The sequence below is a fragment of the Opisthocomus hoazin genome, chromosome 1 (genome assembly GCF_030867145.1).
Source record: "Opisthocomus hoazin isolate bOpiHoa1 chromosome 1, bOpiHoa1.hap1, whole genome shotgun sequence".
NCBI lineage: Eukaryota > Metazoa > Chordata > Aves > Opisthocomiformes > Opisthocomidae > Opisthocomus > Opisthocomus hoazin.
The window spans coordinates 103,900,327-103,909,453 of record NC_134414.1 but is presented as its reverse complement, the minus strand read 5'-3'; positions in this window follow the sequence as shown (position 1 = coordinate 103,909,453).

Sequence of the window (9,127 nt, the reverse complement as noted above, 5' to 3'; positions counted from 1 at the left end):
GAGATGGAATCACCCAGAAATATCTGTTTCTCTCCATTGACTCTGAAGGGAACCTAGAATAACACTAACTCATAAACACCTGCATCACAAAACAGTTGCAGGTGCTCAGACGGAAGCCCCCTCCCCAGCTTTCACCCCTTGGGAGAAGACACCAGCTCTGTCCATCACACCAACACCTGGTGGGGTGGGTCAGCAGCTGGGGTGGGTGTGGCATTATAGGCCTGGGCAGAGAGTTATATTGGGTCATGGAGAAAGACCAGCAATTTTTGCAAGCATGGGGAATGTTGTGACAGGACAAGGGGTAATGGTTTTAAACTAAGGGAGGGTAGACTAGACTGGATATAAGGAAGAAATTTTTTACAGTGAGGGTGATGAAACACTGGAATGGGTTCCCCAGCGTGGTGGTAGATGTCCCATCCCTGGAAACATTCCAGGCCAGGTTGGACGGGGCTCTGAGCAACCTGGTCTGGTTGGAGATGTCCCTGCTCACTGCAGGGGGTTGGGCTAGATGGCCTCTGAAGGTCTCTTCCAACCCAACCCATTCTATGATTCATTCTATGATTCTGTGAATTCAGCGGCAGCACCTAACTGGGAGCCTGTGGCTCTGCAGGGGCACAGCTGGCATAAGAATTTTTCTGTCTTCTCCCGGATTTTGCCAAAAACGGTCCACAGGGTCTACTTACCACAGCACCTTTCATGACTGGTGTCTTTTCTCCCTTTTTTGCTTCAAGTATAATTGGGATGGAGGTCTTACAAACGGGACTTTGGCCTTGGAGGAAGAAATGTGGGATAGGACATGCATCTCTCCTATCTTTCCATCCCATACCCCTCTCACCGCGCCTGTCAGGACGCATCTTGACCCAAATACAGACATGTCAGAGAAGATGTGCTGTGGCACCAGTGCACTATTGTGCGTACCCTTGTCTCCATCACAGCGCTGCAGCCTCCCATCCTATGCAGCCTGCATGTAGAGCTGCTGCCAAATCATCCGTATCAGCAAAGACTGGGCAAGCCAGAACCTAACAAAGGTATGTGTGTGTCTGGATTACGTGGGACGAGTGAGGGAGACAGAAAAAAAAGGATTAAAGCAAGGACAAGCTGAAAACTGCTTTACAGCTAACTCATCAGGATTTGTCAGTGCATACTGCTAGCGCCAAGGAAACTAGTTAAGGAGAGTTGTGACTGCTTTACTCCATCATGACAGATAGCTGCCCAGCCTTGCAAACTTGTGCTTCTGCATGGGGCCCCCAGCACAGCGAGGAAGCCGGGACGTGTTCTCACTGCGCAGGCCTGACAGGAGACGCCTGTTCTGGTTCTCGCTGTGTGCAACCTGCCTGCCTCAGGCAAGCAAAGCCTTGTGGCTGGCCTGTTGCTAATAACGAGTGTGGTCACGCTGCTCTGTGAACAACTCCCTCAATTCTAGCAAAAAGTGCTGAAAAACTCAGTTAGAAGAAAGAATGAATTTGCAGTTTATGCCATGCTTGAAAACTGCTTTTTCCTTGAGTTGTTCAGTGTCATGCCAGTAACTGGTTCCTGCTTCACTATAACAACTCGGTATTTGCTGGCTTGCCCTTAATGCCTTTTGCAACACGGTGCAAATGTATGCAAGATGTATTCACAGTTCACTTACAGGAAAATATGGTCTAGGCTGTCACTGCCAAAATAAAAAAAATCTAGCAAAGGAAGGGTCACTGTAAAGGGTAATCTGATTTTATTCTGCGTGTGCAATGTCAGAAATGATTGATATCTTAAATATGAGGAAATGGAGTTTCCTGCTTTGTCCTACAGCTTGTATTGCAATTGTCTCTGTCTCATTCTTTTCTATTAAATGATCTCTCCATGGGTAGCTGGGAACAGTCTCCCTTTTCATTCTCCACGGTGTAAAATGTAGTTTGTAAATATTTCATGATGACTTTAATCAGTTATTTTTTCACTAAGGTTACAAGCATCACATCTAATAATTTCTTTTTGTTGTTGACTACTCAGCTCTTAAAAGAGCTGGGGGAGTTGAGGGGCTTGAAAGAGAATAAAATGGCTATTCAATTTTGGAATTACCTCTGACACAGACTCAGAGTACACAACTGATTGTCATTTTTTCAGACCATTACACTGGAAAACTGCCGAAGTCAAATGGCTCTGCAGCGTCCTGCTTGTTTTCCTGTCAGCTTGCTCGGACTCTGGCTGGGGAGCTGTGGGTGCTGGCCTTCAATTCACCGCGCCAGCTAGGCTGGCGGGGAGATGGGCAGTGAAAACTTCCATCTATGACTTCCTCAAAGGTTCCTTCTTTCTCTAACTCTCTTCTCCTCTTCACCTTCCTCACCCAAAAAAAAAAGCTGCTACAAAACTGGAAGCGTGTCTTGAACAACATAATGCTGAGACATTTCCCCCCGCAGTGGGGTTATATTGCCATGTCCCTCGGGCCCATCCTCTTCAAGTCAGAGAAGATATCTGAGCTGAGATTGAGGAATTGCTGTGTTAGTTCAGGACGCTCAGGTCCCTGGTCTTGCCCTTAATGACACAGCCTGCTGCCACTGAGCATACGTTATACCATGACCATATGCAAGGAGCTTCTCACCAAGGGTGCTCTACATCTGGCAATTCCAGATGCTTACAGCACATGCACAGATGACGTGGAAAGCAGATCTGAATGGTGCAAAACAGAAAAAGAAAAGAGGGGTGTTTACTGTTTGTGTACTACACAGAGTGCACCTTGGTGGCAATAAAAGTAGAAAGATTTTAACATGGGAGATGTGCTGCATTCTGCAGCTGTCAGTAGTGAACCATTGCTGGAATTTTTAAAAGTACCAATCTGGTAACATTTACCAGCGTTGTGCCCAACACAGTGTAGCTAGTTACTTTCTGTCTCACTGGACTGGAAGCCAGTGGTTGCTGAGGGACCACTGATGCCAGTTTGCCCGTTTCCAAGCAAGGCAACAAGAGCAGGGTCCCAGAAGTGCTCTGTATACAGAACAGACCCATTGTGAACCTGACATGACTCATTACACTGCAGAAAATGGCAGAGTGATTTAATAAAATTTGGAAAGGAGCTGCTTGGTGTAAGTAAACCAGTGAAGACAAAGCAGTACTTTTGAGGCCCTTAGGATGGAAGATGATGCTACATAGCACTTTCTGGCACTAAACTTCTAAATCATTGGGCTGAATAGTTTACAGTTGTGATCCTAAAAATATCTCTACAGACAACCTTGATCACATTGAATAAAACTCGGAGTCCAAGGGAAACTTAATCATCCCTAAAAATGTTGCACCAGAATTCAGAAAAGCCTGGAGCAATGGCTGTATTAGGCTGGGGTCTGTGACACCAGCTCAAAGCAAAATAATAGAATGACTTTAATAATGAACTATAATATCAAACATGATGCATAGTGCCATGCGCTGAGAAGACTGTCCTTTTCTAGGTCTGCCCTAGCCAGATCAGCCCTTTTCTATGAGCAGGTACCAGCGTGATTTATGAAAATATATGCATGCTCACATGTGATATAGCTATATTCATTGATATAGCTGCTCATGCATACATTCATAGAGCTGCCCATGGTTTGGATGGGTGTACGCTTCACTGGATAAAGAACTGGCTGAATGGCTGAGCCCAGAGACTGTTGGGGAATGGAGTTAAATCTAGTTGGTGGCCGGTCACAAGCAGTATTCCCCAGGGCTCAGTTTTGGGGCCAGTCTTGTTGAACATCTTTATCAGTTATCTCGATGAGGGGATTGAGTGGTCCCTCAGTAAGTTTGCAGATCACACCAAGCTCGGCAGGAGTGTTGATCTGCTTGAGGGTAGGAAGACTCTGCAGAGGGATCTGGACAGGCTGGATCGATGGAGCGAGGCCAACTGTATTAGTTTCAACAAGTCCAACTGCCGGGTTCTGCCCTTGGGTCACAACAACCCCGTGCAATGCTACAGGCTTGGGGAAGAGTGGCTGGAAAGCTGTCCAGTGGAAAAGGACCTTGGGGTGTTGGTTGACAGCCGGCTGAACATGAGCCAGCAGTGTTCCCAGGTGGCCAACAAGGCCAACGACATCCTGGCTCGTGTCAGGAATAGTGTGGCCAGCAGGAGCAGAGAAGTGATTGTGCCCCTGTACTTGGCACTGGTGAGGCCGCACCTCGAGTACTGTGTTCAGTTTTGGGCCCCTCACTAAAAGCAGGGCATTGAGGTGCTGGAGAATGTCCAGAGAAGGGCAACGAGGCTGGTGAAGGGTCTGGAGAACAAGTCTTGTGAGAAGAGGCTGAGGGAGCTGGGCCTGTTTATTCTGGAGAAGAGGAGGCTGAGGGGGGGACCTTATTGCTCTCTACAACTGCCTGAAAGGACGTTGTAGTGAGGCAGGTCTTGGTCTCTTCTCCCAGGTAACTGGCGATAGGATTAGGGGCAATGGCCTCAAGTTGCGTCAGAGGAGGTTTAGATTAGATATAGGGAAAAATTTCTTAACTGAAAGAGCTGTCAGGCATTGGAACAGGCTGCCCAGGGAGGTGGTGGAGTCACCATCCCTGGAGGTGTTCAGAAAATGTGTAGATGTGGCACTTTAGGACATGGTTTAGCAGGCATGGTGATGTTGGGTTGACAGTTAGGCTTGATGATCTTAGAGGTCTTTTCCAATCCTACTGATTCTATGATTCTTGTGAGGTTTGACTTGGTATCCTACAACAACCTGTCCAACACCGTACAATCGCATAAAATAAGATAAACAGTTTAGCAACTGGTAAACTAACATACCTCAAGACAGTCATCACTAGGGAAGCTTCTAATGGGTGTGTTTTGATTAAGATTCCACTGGAGACAGTGTTAGGCCTGAAGTGATTAAATATTTGCATCGGTAATTCAGAAGTAAATATAACTCCTCTGCTGATTAAGGTGTGTGATTTATGCAGAATGGTAAACAAAGAGGGTAAAACTGTTGCATGCAACGATCTTGACTTCTTGATAAGCTTGACCCACTTAAGTGAAATGTATTTAAGTAGTTGACTGCACAGATACACTTTTTGGAATAAGGAATGAAGGTCATGCCTACAGAATAGGATGCTGTATCCCAGCAGGAATGGACTCAGACAAGAATTTGGCAATTGAAGGATAAGCAAATGAGCATAAGCTCCCACAGTTAAGCTGTGGCCAAAAAATGTTAATGGGATACTCGAATTAATAGCGCATAAGCAGGGCAGAAGTAAGGTAATGTTAACTCTGAACATGGTATCAGTAGGATCACAGCTGGAATGCTACAGCAAGTTTTGGCATCAACTGCTCTAAAGAGAGGCTGAAAAGGTATAAAAAAAGCCACAAATTATTAGATGGCAGGAGAAACTGCCTTATAGAAACCCCTAAAGAGTTCAGTGCATTTAGCTTATCAAAAAGAAGATTGGATACAACTTGATTATTATGCCTAAGCATCTACCTTCTTGGGACTGGGGGAGGGAAAAGTACCAAACTGTAAAGGGCTTTTTAACCTGGTTAATTACACATGTAAACAAATAGCTGAAAACTGGAGTAGACACATAAATACTGTACAAATTATTTTACAGTAAATGACTAACCGATGGAATAAACTATCCAAGGTAACTTTGCCCTTCTTTGATTTGGTACCTTCAGAAAAAATCCAGAATACCTGTCCAGAAGAGAGCTGAACTCCCATACAGGGTAACTGACCATGACTGAAGGACCAGTGGCATATGAGGCAGCAGACTAGCAGATGTGGCCTCTTAGTCTGAGATGTATCAGTCTATCAATGGCATAACATCTCTGAATGAGGAAAGGCTCATCATGAAAGGCTTTCATGTCAGGCCTGACCAAGGAAGCCAGGCACTACTGAGCACTATGGCTGCGAAGTTTGTGATGGTGCCAAATTATTTGCAGGGTTTCAAGTGCACCACTCTCAAGCCTCCATTAGCTGTGCCAGGGACTCCAGGGAGCTCATGTCTCCAAACTGACAGACCGTCATTCCGATAACCACGAAAAATTTGAGAGTAGTTCAGGGCCTGCAGTTTGGCTCCCTCACGGGTGATGACAGCTCTGCTTCCTTGGGAGGCTTCCTGGTGACCAGGCACCTTTTGCAGAGTGCACCACGCTCATTTCTTGTTTCTAGCTGTAATTTTGGACAAAAACATTACTAAGTACACGTAACAAGCAAACAAGCATGTACTAAGCTTACCAGCTCCTGCTAGACTCCTCTCTACACGTTGTCCTGGTAGGTGGCTGATACAAATGTGTTGGTGCCTTGTTCCCCTGTCAGTCTCATGCGGGCAACTGGAAGGAGCAGGTGGGACAACTTTTCCAAAGCCTTGTTGATAACTATACGGTTTTGAGGGATTTTGTAGCTCTATTCCGCTAAGCTAAAGCGGAACACGGAAGTTCTCTATGAGACTGAGACTCCAAACGATGGGGTTTGTTTCCTGGGAATCACGGTCATCATCTCTGTGCTGCAGGAAGTAAACGTATACATCTGCAGGGAGCGCGGAGGGAGGTGCATGTCCCTTATAAAATGATCTTTGCGATGTGCCAGACGGCACGTCCATGTGGAATAACTGAAGTTTCTCTTCTGAGCCTCAAAATGTCTCAGAAAGAGTCTAAAATCCCAAATCTTCTGTGCTTTCGCTGCCAAGCATGTACAAAACCACCTGAGGTGGACAGGGTTGGGAAAAGGACTGTTTTTCCTTATGAAGTGGACAGTTAGAGTGCTTTTTCTGCAGGCACAGTAACTGCTCCGCCTAACCTGCAGCAGGGGGTTTGAATCGGAGACTCCCGTCCTTTATAGCAGAGCTGCATATCCTGAGATGAAACTGCTGCCTGCATGAAGTTGTTCCGCTTCACACAGAAACCGAAGGGGAGGGTGAAATTCACATCCCTTCCGCAGTCGGCGTTTAACTGCATTTTCAAAGCAGAACAACTGCAATGGGAGAGATGCCCAATGCTTTCCCCACAGAATATTTAATCTCAGTGACTCAGACCTTGTCCTCTCCCAACGGGCCTGTCCAAAACCTTTCTTGAATCCGAGCAGAGACTGAATTGCAAATTTGCTTTTCAGCAACAGGATGAGTGCTCAGTAGCAGGGCTATTGGGTCTAATGGGATAGGCGTTATTTGCAGCCTTCTGTGAGAAAAATATGAGTTGGTGTCATAGCTGCGAATTCCCTTTGGAAACAGCTTTCAGGGACTAAGTCCAAGTCCTCCAGGCATGAGTCTTTCATGGCCATGTCCTTCTGCCTAACTTCTGCTGATGTCTGTGTATCCCTTTCCCAGGTGCTTGACTCTCTCCCTCGGCACCGTACAGGGAGCCTAAGCTGGCAAAGGATCTCAGAAGATTGGTGCCACATCTAATTTTCAAGTTGCCTTGTGAATTGAGACCACAGTCGTCTCATCACACTGCGAGAACATTTTCTTCATGTAACCTGCTCACAACAGGGTTGCTGAAGTTTTTCCCCTTGGCTGTCACTGTGTGAGTGGTATCGTTTGCTCCCTTCTGCCCAGACCCTGAAGCTACAGTCTGGGAAGGGGCAGTGTAGGGAGGCCTCATGCCCCAAACCCAGCCGCTCTTAGCCGCGATGTCCAGCCTTTAGTCTGAGGGCTGTGTCCACACGTCTGGTTATAACGATGGCAGTATGATTTGAGGGGGACTGCACTGTGGGAATGCAGAAATACGTCTGAAATAGCCTCTGTGCTGGGGACCTTCTCCCTAGAGCTCTTGTCTGCTTCCAGCATGATATATGGGTGACATCAAAATCTGCTATTTCTCCTTTCATGATAACTGAGGGAAAGTAAATCTACTGTGAGCGTGCTACGTTGACATCAATGGAAAGTAGCGAGTTCATATAAATTATGCTCAGTCTCTGACAAAATAACTCCATTTGTTTGAGGAAGAAGACTGACGATGTGTTTCCTTGCTCTCTCCTAGCATGTCTTGGGATGAGCTGGCAATGACAGCTGAGGGCTGCTTAGACACAGACTAACGGACCACCATCTCCTACAGAGCTGAGCTAACCCACTGCACCTACTATTATTTGTTTCCAGCGTTACCCGCCTCAGTTTGCTTGAGCCAGAACGCTCAGATAAATAACCTCGGTGTATCAAAGTGAGCACTGCACACCCTGCTGATTCCCATGAGTACAATAGAAAATAGCCATAGAAGTGAATTGCAGCTAAAACTGGTCAAAAATAGGTTGGTGTTTTGCTCTTGAATTTCTTGCCCTCGGATCTCAGAAGAGCGACATTTGAGTATCCAGATGTAAAAATACCGATAAAATCTCACGTAAAATAAGCGTGAAACTTTGTATTATTCCTGGAAATGCTAGCTGAAGACAAAAGTGGCGTAAAAACACACCTTAGGTGGTATGTGTCTCTATAACACCGGCCACGGCTATTCCAAGTTAGGTGTCTGGAGCCCTTCCCAGTTGATAGGAAAGCCAAGATGGATTCAGAATCCATTCCAAATCAAAGCAAATATTTAAGAAGGAAAGACTGAATTTACTTTTGGGGATGCCCTTTTCTCTCCACTGACTGAAAAAGTTTGCATGACTAGCTTAGATACCAATGTTCTAGGCAGCTAAAATTAGAGACAAATCCCACCCATCATACAGAGTATACCTAACCTGAAAGGAATGACTGATTATGTTCTTCAATATTAAATAGATCTGAAGGCAGATCTGTTTAAACTGACTGATCACATTCTTCTCAAATAGCATTATGTGAGTATTTCCAGTACAGATACGGAAGTATTAATGATATGTACAAAAAGACATGTCAAATTTGAGAGGGGTTATGACTGTTGTTCAATCAATATGGAAGGGGAACAACAGGAAGGGAGAAGAAAAATGTGCTCTAAGTCAGGGGTTTATTGTATTTTAGTAAGATGCTTTTTCAAATTTCCAGCCTGCTGCCAAAAAGTACAGGTGCCATCTTTTTAGTTAGAGACTGGGTGCAAAGCTGCTAAAAACTTCCCAGTAGTAAAGGAAAGCTTGATATGTCACTGATGGTTTGTTAGATGTATCACTTGAAAGCAATATGTATGTTGATGTCTTTCAAGTCCTAGTACGTGGGAACTTAAACAGAGAACAGTATCTCTTCAGTTAAAACAATTCTCTTCCGGTAAGACATTCGTCTTTTTTTCCCTGCTATGCTTTCCTTTCCTCTG